Below are 17,767 nucleotides of genomic sequence, written 5' to 3'. Positions count from 1 at the left end.
GACCTGATTCTGTCATGGAAATCACTGCATGGTCTCAGGAACACTTCCAGAAATCACTGTCTGTGAACACAGTTCACTGTGCCATCCACAAAGGTTAAAGCTCTATCATGCAAAGAAGAAACCATATGTGAACATGAGCCAGAAAATCTGCTGTCTTCTCTGGGCCAAAGCTCATTGAAGCTGGATGGATTGTTCTGTGGTCAGTTGATTTGAGATTTGAAATCCTTTTAGGAAATCAGCACCCTCAAGAGTAAAGAGAAGAGGAACCACTGGGCTTGTTATCAGCGTTAATTTCAAAAGCCTGCATCTCTGACAGTATGGGGGTGCATTAGTGCCTATGGAACTTGTAACATGAACATCTGGAAAGGCCCCATCAGTACTGGAATTTATATCTCAGTTTTAGAGCAGTATTTGCTCCTATCTATACAATGTACTTTTCAGGGAATGCTTTGCATATTTCAGCAAAACAATGTTAAACTACATACTGCAAATATTACAACAACGTGGCTTCATAAAAGAAGAGTCAGGGGGCCCGACTGGCCTGCCTGGTGTCCAGACCTTTTACCAAGTCAAAACATTTTAAACACCATGAAACAGAAAATCCAACAAAGAAGACCCCAGACTGCTGAGCAGCTGGAATCTTTTCCTCTCCGAAAGGTCCAGACTTTTACAGGCTGTTAGGATGAGGAGATGCTACACAGCGGGCTCTGTCCCAACTGTTTGAAGCATTTGTCTTCCATCAAATTTAAAATAAGTGAATTAGTGAATTTAATACATTGCTATGTCATTTGGGCATCGATGCATTCTGTTTTTACCTTTATTTTAAACAGCATCCAAACCTTTTTGGAATTGTGGTGGTTACAACAAAATACAGATGTTTGAATTAAATTAAATGAATATAATTTTTAATACGTATTGCTCTATAATATGCTCTAATTTGATTAAAGTGATAGGAAGTTATTTTACCATCATGTGGTTCAGTTTTGACCTCAGTAGAACAGAGATGAACACCTCTTTATATTTGCAAAAAAGGTAAATTGATAGCTTGCATGTTTAAACATGTAAACCTGCTGAAACTGTTAAGCAAGATATATATTTTATGTCCCTGTAACAGTGTAGTAAACACAATTCAAAGCATTCAATTAGCTGGTTCTTGCAACTAGAGATAGAAAAGTAAGCAACAAGATTCCCACTGTGTGATGGGTCCAAAACTCACTGCAGCAGTGTAATATGCAAGAAAATTAGGCCCAACCGATGTAGCTGGGGGTGATTTAAGCTAACGACTGTCTCTGAAATGTGTATAAAAATAGCTTTATTGACTTTTGCTGCCTTTAGTTTATGAATGGAGTCTGATGGTGCTCTCCCTGCTTCTCGGTGCATCAGTGCTTATTGTTTGTGATCTGCTTCAGGCTGCCTGTTCCTGTAAGTCATACTTTTGGGGGGGCTCTAACAGATAGCCATTCAGAAATGAGACATAAATCACTTTTAAACTAATGTTTTTATTCTGTTTCAAATCCAACTTGACAATGCAAAAGTTGCATGGCAACGAACGAGTCAAAGATAAGTATCCAAATACTGATTTTGTTCTATTTTATGGTTATTTTCAAGATTCAAGATTCAAATCAATATAAAAAATTAAACATGTCTGTAATAGTCCTAATGCAGTTGCATTGGTTGTGTGAATTATATTCATGACTGTTACTTGGGCAGAAATCATAACAAGCTCTGTCTTTTTAGCTGGAGAGCACACATGCAGTGTGCATGCAGATGCAGTTAAGCATTACACTGTCACTGTTGACAGCTGAGTACCGCGAGAGCTGACCTCTCTTCACATTTGTCAGATGAGAACAGCCCTGTTCAGTTCAAAATGCACAGAAAATACGAACGCAGCTCATGAGCTTATTCAACGCGTTCATGCACAACACCAGTAGCACACACACAACCCAAAATGCTGTGCATTCGGGCTCATTAATAAGCACAACCTCGGACAAGGCAAGGTGGAAATCTGTTGGAACAGAAAAGGGTCCAGCAGCATTTAATATGTAAGAATCATCGGATTTCCAGACAAACTCCGACATAAAACACATTTAAAATTCAATTGCAGTAGAAAAAGGATTTAATTTTAGTCTTGAAAATCACTGTCTTCTGTCTGCTGACTTAGAACTGACGATCAAGGCGAGTGGAAACACTTAAGAGTACCTGCAGTGACATGTCCTCTAATTTGAGCCATATACCCACACATTAGAACTTGATGAGAATATTATGAGCACAGGGAGGAACATCAAACTATTCATGAGTCAACGGGATGGATTTTTTTACCCACCAGTTTGCTGATGTCCTAAAGGAGCGAATACAAGATACTCCCTCCATAAATCTGAAAGTGATATCGAAGGGAATAATCACACATTCAGCATTGAGCTCTGGTTCATTCAAAACTTTTTAAATTGACATTTAAACAACAGCATGTTTCCCTAGAGATGGGAAATGGAGAAAATAAACATTTTTGGGGGTTCTAGACAGTGGAAACAAATTGGAAGTGCAGACAACAGTATGAAGACATTTTTATAGCTCCTTAAAAATAAAAATCAAAGGAACTACAATTAGCTGCTACTTTTGGTCAAAATGCAGTCAAATTGCACCTCCACAGTTTTGTATTTTGAAGACGTTTTATGTATTGATAGCTTCTTCTTCAGAAAGAAAGAAAGAAAGAAAGAGAAACAAAGTCTCAGACCACTCTATCTGTACTCTTTGGGATCAAACAGGAATTTCCCGAGGGAAGACTCAAAGGCACAATGTAGTTTTTTGGCACACATAGGCTCAATGAAACCTGAGCTTTCCCTTATGTCTATCCCTCAATGTTGTTGTTACTTGTTAATTCAAAGGATGATATTAAAGACTGCTGTTTATGTTAGTGACATGTCTGCAGTGTTGTGGGCCCTGTAGTGTAATATCTACAGGGCCTACTCTAATGTAGAAGTTTAAATAGACACTGAAAACAAGCTCTTTAAACTACGAATGTTTGCAATTTGTTTTCTGCAGACAGAAAAAAAAGGTGTAATTAGTCTAATAGTTTCAAGAACTATGATAAATTTTCAGCTGTATGACAGACCTTATGACCTTAAAAGGTGAAAAAACAAAGAGTATCCATGAATCACATAATGATTTATTTCACCAAATGTCTGTGAAAGTTGCATAACACTTATGCAATATATTTTAACACTAGCTTGGTGTGTGTGTGTGATCTTAGGGTGTTTCTGTGAGCTTGTGGAATAGATTTTTATGAGCTCAGCCATCAGCTTGGTCTCCCACTGCTGCTAATGTTTCTGCTAGTGCTGAACTATTCTGCTGCCAGGCTCCACAATGGAAAAACAGAGGGTCCAGGCCCTGGGATGTCCAAGTACTTTATGTGTGTGTCAACACGTGTGTCAGCAAGTGGGGGGGTTATTTGAGAGTGTGCATGTGTCAGCATTTGTGAGGGTTTATGTGCACATTAAAGAAATTTGCAGCAGCAGTTTGTGCATGTTTGTGTGTGTGTGTGTGTGTGCTCGTTTGTATGTGCACCAAAAGGCAATCTGAGTGTGCAGCAGGCTTGTGAATTGTATGCATGTTTTAATTTTCCTGTATACAAGTTAAGAGTTCATACCTACAATCATGCACTCACATAACGACAGAATGCATCCCTCACCAGAGGTCGGTGACTGTGTTTGGAATGCTGACTGTTTGTATTCATGTGTATGTTTGTAGGTACAAGTGTACATAGTCAGCTGTCCGACTGCCAGTATGCATGTGTGCCCTCCTGCATCTGTTTGTGCACAAAACGTAGCAGCATGGGAAACATGGGATGGGTGGAGACGCCATTTAGAAGTAGGTTGGAAGTTACATTTCTCTAGCGTCTGCAGGTCCACTCCCACATTCAGGGGATTCCTTTAGAGATGCACGCCATTTGTCTGGGGCGATAGGAGAGACGTGGGCGGAGAGGCTGACTCTCTCTTTGAGATTGTGTTTTTTTTTCGACTGATACACAGTGCAAAGGAAATAGTTTTATTGCAGAGACAAAAGCGACAGAGATGGGGGTTGGGCTGATTTTCATTTAGCCCTCCTTATGAGTCAGGGCAAAGCTAGCCGGGTCAGAGAGGAGCTGAGTGCAAAGAGAGGAGGGAGTTCACTTGTCTGGTTGATGTATGACAAATGCACATAAGAGATGCAGGCAGAGGGGAATTGGATTCTTCCCTTCTCAGCAAGATGGAGATGACTTTTTTCTTCTTTCTTTCCTCCCTTTAGGCAGTAAGGTTATAGATTTGGACAGATGTGAATACTGATGATGAATAGTAATGTTTGTTAGCTTAAATGGGGTGCTAAGATGGATGGAGCAAGCACTGACTTTAGATTATAAAGGTTTTGTTGTCCCTTTGAGAGTTTATGCGGAGTTATCTGATGTAAATGGGAAACTGAATGGCAAACAGATTCTTTGTGTTGGAGCTGAGAGATTTTACATATCACTCGTGCTCTGGAAAAGACCCAGACATACTTATGTCATATGGTATAAAGTGTAGAAGTGAACAAAGACATAGAAATATGGAAGGTAAACACACCTAAATCAAGATATATGCTGCCATGCTCCCTGCAGATGTGCAGATACATTTGTGGGCAGTTTATTAGATTTGATGAAATTGGTCTTTATTTGATTCTGTTCAATTGAACTTGAGTTTAAAAGCTCTACAAGAGAAAATAATGATGATAAATTATGTATTTGGCAGTTTTAACATAGGCCAATAAGGAAATCAAATGTGTGTTACATTCTGAAAACACACTCAGCATGCATATATAGATGAATTAATCTAAAAAAGAACTTAAATACAGAGGACAGTAAACCAATTTTCTTGTAACTTCTGCTCTCTGTTGCAGAATAATTTCCTGTTTGAAGTGCTAATACTCATTGTAAAATGGATATAACCAGATTAAGAGTTAATGTCTGAGAAGATATAAAAGATAATGCCATGAAAATAAAGAACCAGATAATGAAAACATTATCTGGTAAAATGTTCCAAATTACCTCCTAAGAATATCAATCACCTGTTGTTTATTAGTCATGGCAGAATTCAATTAGTAGACCCCCATCACGCCAGCCCTAATTCAAACCACGCAAGGTCGGGGAAGGGGGGGGCAGTTTGTTTATCTCCTGCTCATGAAGAACTACGTGTTCTGATTCAGCTGCCATTACGCTCCTCACTACCAAAGCCTCCCAGACCCCTGCTATCAGTCTGTAACCTTTGTCCTCCAGCATTGGGGCTGGCCAACATCTGGATGGAGGCACCCCTCCACTGCTGCTCTCTGTGAGGAGAGGGAAGGCTGGTGGGTGGTGGTGTGGGTCCGTATAACTCACACCTCAACAGAGAGACGTTGGCTTTGAAGCTGGCATTCAAAGAGCCGGCACTGTTTGTCCATGCTGGAGTTAATCTAGGTGGGGAGGGTCAGAAACTGTTAAAATATCACAGCCATGTTTTTAGTTGAAATAAAAACGTGGGAAGAATAGGGCATGTTATGTTCCATTTGGTCCTAAATTTATGCAGGGCTTCGCATGAATTTCTTTCTTTTGGAATTAAACAAATAAAGAGACAAAGTGTCACAAGTGTTAAGCCAATAAAAATGGCAAAGAATATTTGGTATGATTTTTAAAGTTTTAGGGAACTTGACACTAAAAGAATGCAAACAATGACGGGTTAAGACTTCAAATCAAATCAAGGATTATTTTCTTATAAGCTACTTATAAGCTACTTGCTACACAATTTTGTTGTGGAAAGGTTCTGTTTCGTCCACTCACACTTGGGCATAGACCTATGAATCTGTCCACAGCCAGTGTTGCTATTTCCAATGCAATATATCTAAAGCGTGCTTGAAGACGATCAGCAGATGAAGTCATCACCTGATTAGCATAACCATGAGATCATCCTGTCATATAAGTCATCTGCTCTGTGCCATCCCTTTACATCAGTTTACTTCTCCTCTAATGTCTGTGCTTATACTGTCTCTTAATACAGATAAACCCCCAATAAAGCTACTCTCCTTTACATATATTTGTTTCGGTTGTCAGATGGTGGACCAAATGTGTGGTACTTCATCATCATTTTCAAGGTATTTCCAGACTGCTGCTCCAGTCTAATAAAATCATGATTTTATAACTGCTTTGTAATCTGAATAAAAGTCAGGTCAGCGTCAGGTAAACCCATTTGTGGTGTGATGGCTATAATTACATGTGCCATGATCACTCTGAGGAAAAGTTACTCGTGACAGATTGTCTTAAATGTTTCTCTCACTCAGCACAGGAATGTGATATGTAATTTTAGTGTTTTTAACTTTTTATGCCCTTGTAAGCTATACTGCTGTTTGTCAAGTGTCTCTTGTTTGTATGGTTGAGTATTGTGTGGGTTACTGGTGCCTCTACCACAAATTAAATTCTTTGCAATTTCAATCCCATAATATAAGTTGGGAATGTTTTTAAAATATAAACAGAATGCAGCGATTTGCAAACTTGCAAACCAATAATAGATGCAGTATGTGATTTACCAATGTCTTTCTGAAATATTCAAGGCACTTCCCTTCCTCCCATCCGAGAAAGTTGTCAGCTCCATCGGCACAAATGCACCCAATACCATCAACCATCAAAGCTGCAAACTTTTGAACTGAGCATTGATAACAAGACAGATAGTTACTCCATTTTTTCATTTAATTTTTTTACAGTAGAATTCCATATTTAATTAATTAAATCTCTTTTATTTTTATTTTTTTTTACCACAAACAGAACCAGAGAGGATGGCAGTGTTTGTGGATCATATTCACATATGACCTCTTCTGTGCATGATAGAGCTTTAACCTGCATTTGTGGACAACACATGGATTTCTGGAGGCGTTCCAGAGTCTTTGCAGTGATTTTCACGACTGAATTGTACTTGTTTTTAATGCAGTGCTGCCAAAGGGCCCGAAGATCACAAGCATCCAATATTTTTCTTTGACTAGCACACAAAGATGTCTCTAGATTCTCTAAATGTTCTCTAGATGAAAAAATATTCAAAGTTTTTTATGTGGAGGAACATTGTTCTGCTTCACAATTTGTAGACACAATTTTTAGCTGACTGCTGAACATCTGCCAATCTTTACTTCTGAGAGACTCTGCCTCTCGAAGGTGTTTTTTTTAATACCAAATGATGTCACTGACCTGTTAATATTCAAGCTAATTACCTTATTTTCTGCGCAATAAGGCGCACCTAAAAGCCTTAAATTTTCACAATAAAACGGCAATGCGCCATATAATCCGGTGCGCTTTATGTGTGCACCGGATTCCAAAATCTGTCACGGATACCACCATTTTAAATTTACCGCGGGGCGCGCCGAGCATTCATCGAGGCATTAAGCCCCCTCTGCTTTACTCACCGCTCTCCCTTCACGCGTTCACCGCCATGTTCACTTTTGCCACGCCTCTTCGCTCTCATACATTGGAAAAGAATGGCAACTGGCCACTTCCGTCACTCGCTTTGCGTTCGGTGTGAATCCAGGATCAGGCGGATCCCAGCCATTCACTCTGAATGGGGCAAAGATTGTATGGAGCTCATAATTAGTGATTGAATCGTGTCATCATTAAGCTTTTGCCCATGTCCCAGTGAGGGCCTGTTCTTCAGTCTGAGATGGGTGATGCAGACCAATGTGCAGTTTATAAGTTTATAAGTGTAAAAACGACCGACGATGTTGTCCTTGACCGTCGGACCATTTCCCGCTGACACAGGGACGTAATACACACACTACGTGCGCTGGCAGCGATAAACCAATCAGAGAACATTACGTAATACGTGCACCTTATGTATGGGTTAAGTACAGAAATGTACCCCATAACTGAGGGAGCGTTTTATAATCAGGTGAGTCTTATAGTGCGTAAAAGACTGTAGTTCTAATATGTTCCTCCTGCTGTTTCTTTTTAATATGCACTTTCCCAGCCTTTTGTTTTGTTTTTGACATATTGCTGCCATGAACATGAAGATGAGCAATGAAATAGTAAAATGTCTCAGTTTCAGTTTGTCTTTTATTATGAATAAAATCACTGCGGTTTGTTTTTGTTTTTATCTTACAAAGCATCTGATGATTTTTTTATTTTTTAGAACTGAGATTGCAGGATGAGTTTTTTTTTTTTTGAATGAAAAGTATTTGATCCAACGAGCCGCTCTGGAAGAGCAATGCATCTGCCAGCTACTGCTGAGTATAGTTAAGCTGGCACTGCAACTGGGATTTTTTTAATTGGGTAACACTTGCTTTTTTAATCTGTGTGGAGACACGACTACTTAATGACAAACAGAGACACATGCATGACATGCAGTTATGTTGGGATGGCCACTCTCTAGTGATTTCTTAAGGAAATCTGAGGTTATTTAAGATAAGAATTATTTAAGATAAGAATGTATAATGACTTGCGCAGAACAGTGTAAAATGCTCTATCTTACTGAAACGCTGCATAACGGTTTAAAAATGTAATTCAAATTTAAAGCCAATTTTTGGTTCTCTACAGTTTAATAATGAAGTGGGTATTGCTCTCATATTTTACTCAGGACCAGATAGTGTGAAGCTTCAATGTTTAAAATGTTTTTAGTCTGCAGGCCATTGAGTAGTTTTCAAAGGCGTCTCCCTTGAAGTTGTTCAAAAATGCTCAAAGGCAATGAAGTCCCTGATATAAAATGAGGATAAATTTAGAGATTAAGAGAGGGTTTCCCTGCATGTCTGAGGTCAGAGGTTCAAATTCTTTCAACAGCCAATCCGTCCATAAACAGTCATAAAGTATCTCAGAGTGAGACATGAGCTCCTCCCTGGGAGTCTCTGTGGATAAGAAAGTCAGCCAAACACCTAGAATGTAATATTCTGTATCTCTCTAGCAGACAGCTTGATGATGACATTTGTCTCCACCAGCTCTTCAGCTGTATGGTCCACTTTTACAGTTGCCCATCTCTACTTTTTGCTCCCTTGCGTGTAAACACTCTGCAGAGGCAGTTGCAAAAGCCAGCTACTTAATCTGTGCAACCCTTGTTGACAATGCCAGCAAGCAAACAGGAGTGAAAGCACAGGGGCTTTCAGGGAGGCCATATGCTGTCCATATTCTCCCTCAGTATCACATTGCACAATCACTGCACTCTATTATGTAACTAAAGCACGTGCATGAAAAAGAATGTTCTATGAAGCAACCTCTGTCTCCACTCTAATAGTATATGTATGTATATATACATATATATATATATATATATACATATAAAAATATATATATGTATAGTATGTTGTGTAGCAAAATAGATGTCCCTTGAGAAAATAGTAGCAAAGTCAACAACTGCCTGATGCAAAAGGGATGTGGTCTAAAATTCACTACATAAAGCGTAAACTTGAAGGTTTTAGTTTGAGGTGAAAATGTCTTCTCTGGCCCCTTTCCAAGTAGCTCTGAGCTTACCTCCCTTGTCAAAATTCCTCCATGATTCTAGCGCTCTGACTGCTGTATTCTGTTGATAAGACACTGACTGATAAGTCCTTCAGCAAAACCCACTTACAAAAATGATCATCCCTTTTAAGCCAAAAAAATTTAAATTGAAACAGAGATGCGATGATTTTAACAAAGCAACCATATCATTAAGCAAAATGGCTTATGGATTGATAAAATCTATGATTTCAATGACTATACTAACCAGTACCATACAACCATTCATATAGGTTAGTTTGGCTGGGAGCAGTAGTTAAATACTGTGCAAGAGGCTGATTAATATGTGGTCCTTAGTCTCTGAAAGACTGATTTAAAGCCTTGAGTTTGGCATTTGGCTCAATTAGTTTAAAAATGATTTAATAGTTGTGTCCAAACTTTGGATATGTACTGTAATTGAATCACAAACTTTAATCAATTGTCAACAGGTACTCAGAAAAAGTTTATGTTCTGGGATGCTTAAAGCAAGCCCTAAACTAGGTTTATGCCCACTGCATTGGTCAGTGTATGAGCATATATGAATTTTGATCTCAGAACAGTGCCGTAACCATTTTTTACTTAGACTTCAGGCTTGCTTCATTGACTGCAGTCTTCATCCTAAAGAAGAGATGTCACCACTGAAGAGATTACACTGCATGCATAACAATAAAATGAGCCTTTAGAAAAACTTTGCCTTTGGATATTTTTCGTGACCTGTGAGTTCATCAGTTGTGAACACTGCTTTTAAAATAACGGGATACACGTGAGAATTGGTGAGGTGTGAGAGTTATGGCGACAGATAAAGCCTGGCTCGCAGTAAATGTTTCGTTTTAACTTAGAGGTGTTGGATGGTATTGGGTTCAAGAATCTGTCAAGTTCACGCCTCTCCCACAATGTCAGCTGGTATTGCACTGAGCAAAATGTGAACATTTACTTTGAAATTTAAACAGGCTTGTGCCAAAATTCCTCACTGAACTTGATGTTTCCAAATATTTTGTTTCTATGAATAAAGTTTGTATTAATTTGTGTTGCTTTATGCAGCACATACCATGAACACAAGAGTATGCTTATGGAATTCAACCGTTTAAATGAGAACAAACAAAGTTTTAAACAAAGTTTAAACAAAGTGTTTACATGTTTTTCTTCCCTGGGCAGAGACACTGTGGTGGTGTTTGGAGTCAAACAAGATAGCAGATATGTCTCTGCGGTGTGCATTTTATGTGTGTGATAGGAGCTCAGCCAAAAGATTTCACATCTCTGCACTGTTCTAACCTGCTGGAGATCTATTATCTAAGATGACATATATGGCACCAGCAAAAACAAACACACATGTTCATGTGACAGAAAATTTCCACTCAATTTATGACTTGGGTATTTTGGAGAGAGCTCAAAGACAAAAGTAATCTGTTCAGCTGTGCAAAGGGTGGAAAAAAGGGGAAAACAGCGAGGAAAAAACTGAGGATTGCCTGCAATTGTCTTCCTTGCAACCTCTCAAAGCTGATCAGATTATGTTATCTTGCTGTGATGTTGAAATAACCTGGCTGGCAAGCAATACGTGCCAAAGAGCACATCAGTGATTGATGAAATGCACTAACCCGAATCACATCTAAGAGAAAATGATTCTTTTGTTAAAACATGTCTTGGCATTATATAGTAAAACTATTTTATTACCTGAGATAATTTATACATATTACACGTGGGTGGTTTCAAATGAGTCACACTCCACATCTACATCCTTTATCAAGTTTGCTTATTGAACTGGAAGCTAATCTAATGCCAGATTAACTGTATTTTAATTTAGCCTTTTTCCAACCCGTATAAATAATTGGAAAATGTGCTAAAACTTAAAATATGCCTGCTTTTGTGCTTTTCTGAGACTAAAAGCCACAACAATTTTCCCTTGATATAGCAATAATCACAAAGAACACTAAATTATATGTTTTTTTTATTCTTAGCAGTAGGATCTCTGGCTTTTCCAGACAGAAAATTATTGTTCTTCATGTGGAAAATGAACCATTTCATTTTTTTGCCTCACCCACTTCTGAGGAGAAACCTGGCTAATGTGGGCGTAGGGAATATCAATTAAAATAAGCCCACTGCAACATTCACTTGCTGTGTTCAAAAACTAATGCTTGCCAAAACTATTCAGTTTACCTCGTTAGCATACTAACAAATGGTAATTAAGACGAGGGGGAAAGTGCTTGAGGGAACATATTTAGTTCATAATTTAGTCCAAAATAAAATCTGCTGTTATTTGTTTGAAACTGTCAGTCGTGTATCAGCTTAGTCACACCCCAGTCAGTGATGTAACTGCAGATGTTTCAGTTTGACAAATAATGGAAAACATCTGCTGTGACATCACTGATTTGAGGGAAACTTTCTCTGGTATTTGTCATTAGTTGATAAAAACTAGGAAATATAGTACAGGGGAAAAAATTGGTTTAAAGATAGACATAGTTCAAAATATCATCTTGCTCTCACACCAATCACTGTACGGTTTATAGTTTGAATGTGACTGAAGTTTAATCACTCAAAAACAACCACAATGACTATTAAAGAAATCAAAAGATGCAGCAGAAGACAGAGCTGTGTAACAGTTCCAGGCTTGCAGGAGCTCAGGTAATGAAAGTGCTCCATATCCATCACATAGTCAAATTACAGGACTAATGACCCAGGCCTACGCAGTAATAATCCTTCATGCTTTGCTGCTGGATATTCCTTTTGAAGATTTGTTACTGGTCAGCTCCAGGTCATTACAGATCTGTGGTATCGTTTGCATCTTTGACTTTTATCAGAACTGACCTCCCATTACAGTTAACCTCATTCCCTCTCGTACTCTGTTGAACTTCGTCTTTCTGACCTTTACTTTCTGCTTTGAGTAACTGACACTGAAACACATTAAAGTGGAAACTGCAAAATACTTACATATACACACAGATTTTTGGGTTTTGTCATACTGTATATTGCACAACCTGAGCGACTGAGAGGAAAATGATTAACGGCCCTGTATATGATATTTGCAATTTAATTCACTTAGATTTTAAATCTTAACAATGGCGTGCTTTAAACATTTTGGGATATTTATTTTAAGTGAAGTAAATTAGTTATACCAACAATTAATTCAACTTCAGTGCAATTGTTATGTAGTTTATGTAGTTAGAATCAATAAAAAGTTTTATCAGGGCACTTTATAGAAACAATAGAAACAATTCAAGTCCAATTAAATACAATTTAATCCAGTTAATTTACATGTAATTCTATTAATATCAGCCCTCACTTTAAAACCTCTTGCAGGTAAGGTGAATAATACAGCTCATCTTTTTGCAATATAATATACAATTCAAATCAATTCAATTAAAAAAACTTTATTTGTCCTAGAGGAGCAATTGAAGGCACATAGAGCAGCAAACATGGCAACAATGTAAACACTAAAAGCTGTAAACAAGTCGCACAGTCATTGCACAGAACCGGGAAACACAAGAATGCCTAATTGCTAACTTCTTAAATACTACAGTGCCAAAAATACTGGTGGGAAAAGTGCATTCCAACATTCATGCGAATGTTACTTTGACACCGCAGGAAGAGAACCTCCCCAACATTGGTTGGAAGTCCTCTTGTTGTGGCTTTTCAGTTTGTTTGTTTTTTTTTTCTTTTGGACATCACACAAAAAATTAAAGAACTTTTTTTAAGGCTATTTCAAAATGTGCTTCCTCTCTAAAAATGCAAAGCAGGTGTTCATTCTGGTTTGTTTGTTAAAATTTATTCTGATCAAATCTTTAACTGAGTTGACTTTCTGTGAAAAACACATGCAAACACCAGGGAGGGCCCACTTCTAAGTGCTGGCTGAAGGATGAAACCACAAATGAGCCTCCATTTACAGGCATCTTACGACATATATTGCAGATAAGGTTGGAGTGGGGTGGATAAATTGACATCTTTGTGTACAGGGGAGTGCAGATTGGCTGCCATGTTATGTCAAAGAACCCTGACCTACGCATCTCGACTCCCTACAAAAATGGAAGGAGACAGTTTTGATCATCCGGAGACAACATAATTTGTTCCTGAAGTTTTCTGTTCGATGTCAAAGTTTTATTCTTGGTGGTGACAATAATCACCAAAGTTTTATCCAAACAGCCTATAGATAAAAAACAGAAATTTTGATTTGACAAATCTCAATAAAATTTTTTTGTTTGTTTTTGTTTTTTCATGATATATGGAACATTGCTGCATGTTGACATTCAAAGCACTGTAGCTGGGAAAACACATCTTTTGCAATGTTACATAGAAATTAATGACCATTTGTTTCGACAGGAATTTGTCTTGTGGCATTGGCATTGAAGCAAGCTGACAGTTCACACAGCAAGAATGAGACGCAACTGAATGAGTGCTTGGCCGTGATTCAGCCAGCTGGGGGTGTAGATCACAAAGTGAGTGACACCTGAGCCAGTGCACATCTGGTTTTGGGAGTGAACATTGTCCCCAGGCCACATGTGGTTTTCATTGAGGCTACATGCTGCAGGGTCAAACCTTGCCTGTAAGGAGAACCTCCACTGCCCCCCATTCGCATCTGGAATCCTGCTGGATGCCTCTCCAGCAGGCTCAACTTGACCCACTTATAGCCCTCGTAGTAATTTTTCTTCCCTCTTTTTCTTTTTAGTTCACTGGCTGCCTTGGCCGGCTTTAGGTCGCTGTAATGTCAAGCACAAGCAACATGCTGTAATGTCAAAGATTTGACTTGGAGCCACTTGCAGTATGCAGCTGCAAAAATACTCAGGTAACTATGTGAATTCTAGCCAAGAGCAGTTTTTAGTCTGTAATAGTGTAAAGTCAGAGCAGCAACTAGAAAAAGAAATATAATGAAACTCTGCAGATCAGATCATGAAAGACAATAATATTTCTTGGAGACAATTGTTGAGGCATATCAACATGAATGGCTGCAGTATGTTGATGCTTGTAAAGACATTTAGTTCTAATTGCATAACACTGAACACTAATCTCATGTTTTTCCCCAAGACATGATACTCATTTAGCAGAAATTAAGTTGCATGTTGAACGGCAACATGGACTTTAGCCATCATAGTGTCACAAGTGGAGGTAGATCGGGATGTTGAGGACCCAGAATGCAGATAAAGCAGGAAGAAGGTGAAGGACTAACGGCAGGATGAACAAATAACTAAACTAAAGAGCAAGCAGACTGAGTAAGTACAATGGAAACACACAGGACAACACAGATGACCTGAGGAAACAACATACACACCCAGGGGAACATATATTGAGGGAGTGATTAACAAGTGGACAACAGGTATGAGACAGAGAAGGCAATGAGAGAATGAAACCAGGTGTGACAGGGAAGAGCAGAAGTAGAACCAATAGAAATAAAACAGGAAGCGAGAAGACAAAAAATCATGAAAAAAAACACAGACCATGACACTTAGTGAGGCTGCAAAAGTCTGAATCATCCCACATGGAAAAAAAGCAACATCTTTAATATAAAATTAGCTACAAACCGACTGCATGTTCATGAATATTTGATAAATGGTAAATTGCTGTTCATCAAGAAATGATCATTTATGAGCTATTTGTTTTAAAAACATTGTCCAACCAGAGAGTGGAGTCCCTTTTCTTCTCCGTTTCATGTCATAGCTCCTTCACAGCAAACCATCACGGTTACGGGACCCCTGCTGGGTCTCCTCAGCTCACGAGTATATGGATTCACAAAACAAATCAGAACATACAGCAAAGACAACGGTCAGGATGTTCAGTCTGTACCTGCACAAGAGGTAGGTCGTACGTAGGTAACAATGGAAGCCAGAAAATGTGCTTTGTTTTTTTCAGAAATGGCATAATGAGCTGTTCTCTGTTGACGTGATTATCAGTTGGTCTTTAATCTCTTTGATCCATGTGTTCATGTAAATTATTGCTTGTTTTTTTTTTTAGAGAAATGATAATGAGGAGAGATGTGCGTTACGAGCTCTAATGTGTCCAACAGCTGATTGTTGGCACTGATTGCGTCCTGCTCTTAGGCTCTTTGTTGCGGCAGCCGGCCCAGCTGCACATGCATCTTCGTACATGTGAATCTCTGCAGTGCAGTATAAAAAGAATGAACTGGAAGTGGCAGCCCGCTGCAGTAGCTCTGGACATGTTGTGTTTTTCTTTGGATCTTCTTCAGATTTTTTTGATCACTTCCATTCCATTGAAACACTGTTTTTATTGTTTTGTTTTTTTTAAGTCTTAGCCTGGTTTAGATGCTGTGCTGATGATTTATGCAGCCATGGCAACGGGAAAATTGTTTGCATGTGGAGGCTGCTGATTTAGTTTCTAAAGCCCAAATAAAGCCTGGAATAAGACCACAAATCCAGCTGAGTTTAAATGGAGATGTTGAGGATGCAGAGCAGGAACAAAAAAAAAAAAAAAAAACGTTTTTGCTGTTTTCTTTGGACTTAGATTCTGATGCTCTAGTGCTAAACTCAGTGGTTATCTTAGGTTGTACCAATATGCAAGAACTTGGCCAACATTGTTTCTACCACTATTTCTATTTCTAATGCAAAGTTAAGCTTACCACATCCTGATCTCTTTGATGTGGTATTTTCCTCCAGAGTTTTTAAGAACTGATTTACACAATACTCATAGAAGCCTGTGAGCTGATTGAAGGGCACCAAATTAGGCTTCGGTTATGGTTCCCTTTGTTTTGAACTGTGAAGCTGCTCCTCTTTTATTGCACCCAGAGATTTCTTACAGACAGACCATCGGAGTTTAATGTTTGGAGACACCTGCTCATTAAAACTCAATGTCTAGTTGTGTCCTAAGAAAAAAGTATTTTGCACCTTATAAAACACAGAGAAATAAGGAGAAAAATTCCCACAATGCTTTTCTTTAATTAATGTTGCATGTCACAACGTCAAATGTTAAAATAAAGCTAATAAATGTTTCAAATGAGGAGATTTCTGTGTAGTAGACTGATCCTGGTGAGCCAAATGGTCAGGCTTTATGTTGCTTTGAGTACCAACAATGGCTTTGGTTTTGGAGATAAAGTGGTTGTCCAGCTGTGGGAGAACCATGAGACTGAACCATCCTTATTCAGTCCACTGCCACATATAATAGGGCACGTTATGAGTGTGGGTTGCTGTCTCCAATTATCCCTCAGTGGGACCATATAGCTGCAGGGAAAACAAGCACAGGGCTCTCAATGTTTTGATTTATGTTTTTATTTCCAAGGAAAATGAGTGCAGTGTGTATATCATGAAATATTTTTAGCTGCAATGGTTAAGCAATGGCTTCAGTCATGTGTCCGTATTGATATGCTACTTAACCATGTGCCAGTTGCCTTTGAATTGAATATAACATTGAATGCTAAATTGAGCTGCCGTCTGGGACCACGTTAAACCTTCACACATCTGTCCCAGCACAAAATAGCAAAATCAAATTACAATAATGTCTCACAAAACAATGCACTGAACTCGTAAAACAGACATTTAACCTCTTCAGCATACATATGACCTTGCTGGGAGATACTATCCAGGCCACTACAGAATATTAAAACGATATATTTAGTATTGGTAAATACCTTTGATACTCCCTGACAGGAAATATTTTGCATTTCCTACTCCCACTTAAGACATTTGACATGATTTCCCTTATTTGCCCTTGTAAAAACACTAATATCCACCATTATTTCATACAATGTGCTGGTGATCAGTGTATCATTACCCTTACAGTCACATCCTGCTATCATACTCCACATCAGATGTGTACAAATACATTTTGAACACTGTTTTTTACTAATTTTTAGGTTTACAGTTTACTTTCGAACCTTTAAAGTGTCATGGATCTACTTATTTATGAAATCACATAAGTGGAAAGAACTTTGGTTTTTAGGGAGGGTGGCCTTGAGCTGAAATGTTTTTTACATTTTAAATCCTCTGAGGATGCTGGAGTGGAGTTGGAACTCCTTTAAGACAAACCAGTGAGGGAAACCTTTCCTTCACCTGCTTCATTTTCCTTCAATATGTTGTTCTTAGATCTTTAAAAGTCAGCCATACTCTGTTGAAATTACTCTGATGACAAACAAGATTCTTGTAAGTTTGAGAAATGTGTGAGAGCTAAAAGAAAACAGGAAAAAAATAAACCTTTCTTTGACAGCTCTTAAGATTTATGAGCAATTTGCACTCCCTCCCTCCCACTGAGCTTCTATAGAAGTGGAGCTGTTTGTCAGAACTCGGCACTGTATAAAATTACAGTTAATATACGAGTCGTATTTGTCATGAGTGGAGTTTGCGTGGACCTTTAAAG

The sequence above is a fragment of the Leuresthes tenuis genome, unplaced genomic scaffold (assembly GCF_036924035.1).
Source record: "Leuresthes tenuis unplaced genomic scaffold, fLeuTen1.0.hap1 SCAF_14, whole genome shotgun sequence".
In the NCBI taxonomy this organism is placed as follows: domain Eukaryota; kingdom Metazoa; phylum Chordata; class Actinopteri; order Atheriniformes; family Atherinopsidae; genus Leuresthes; species Leuresthes tenuis.
Note: the sequence above shows the minus strand (reverse complement) of the source record.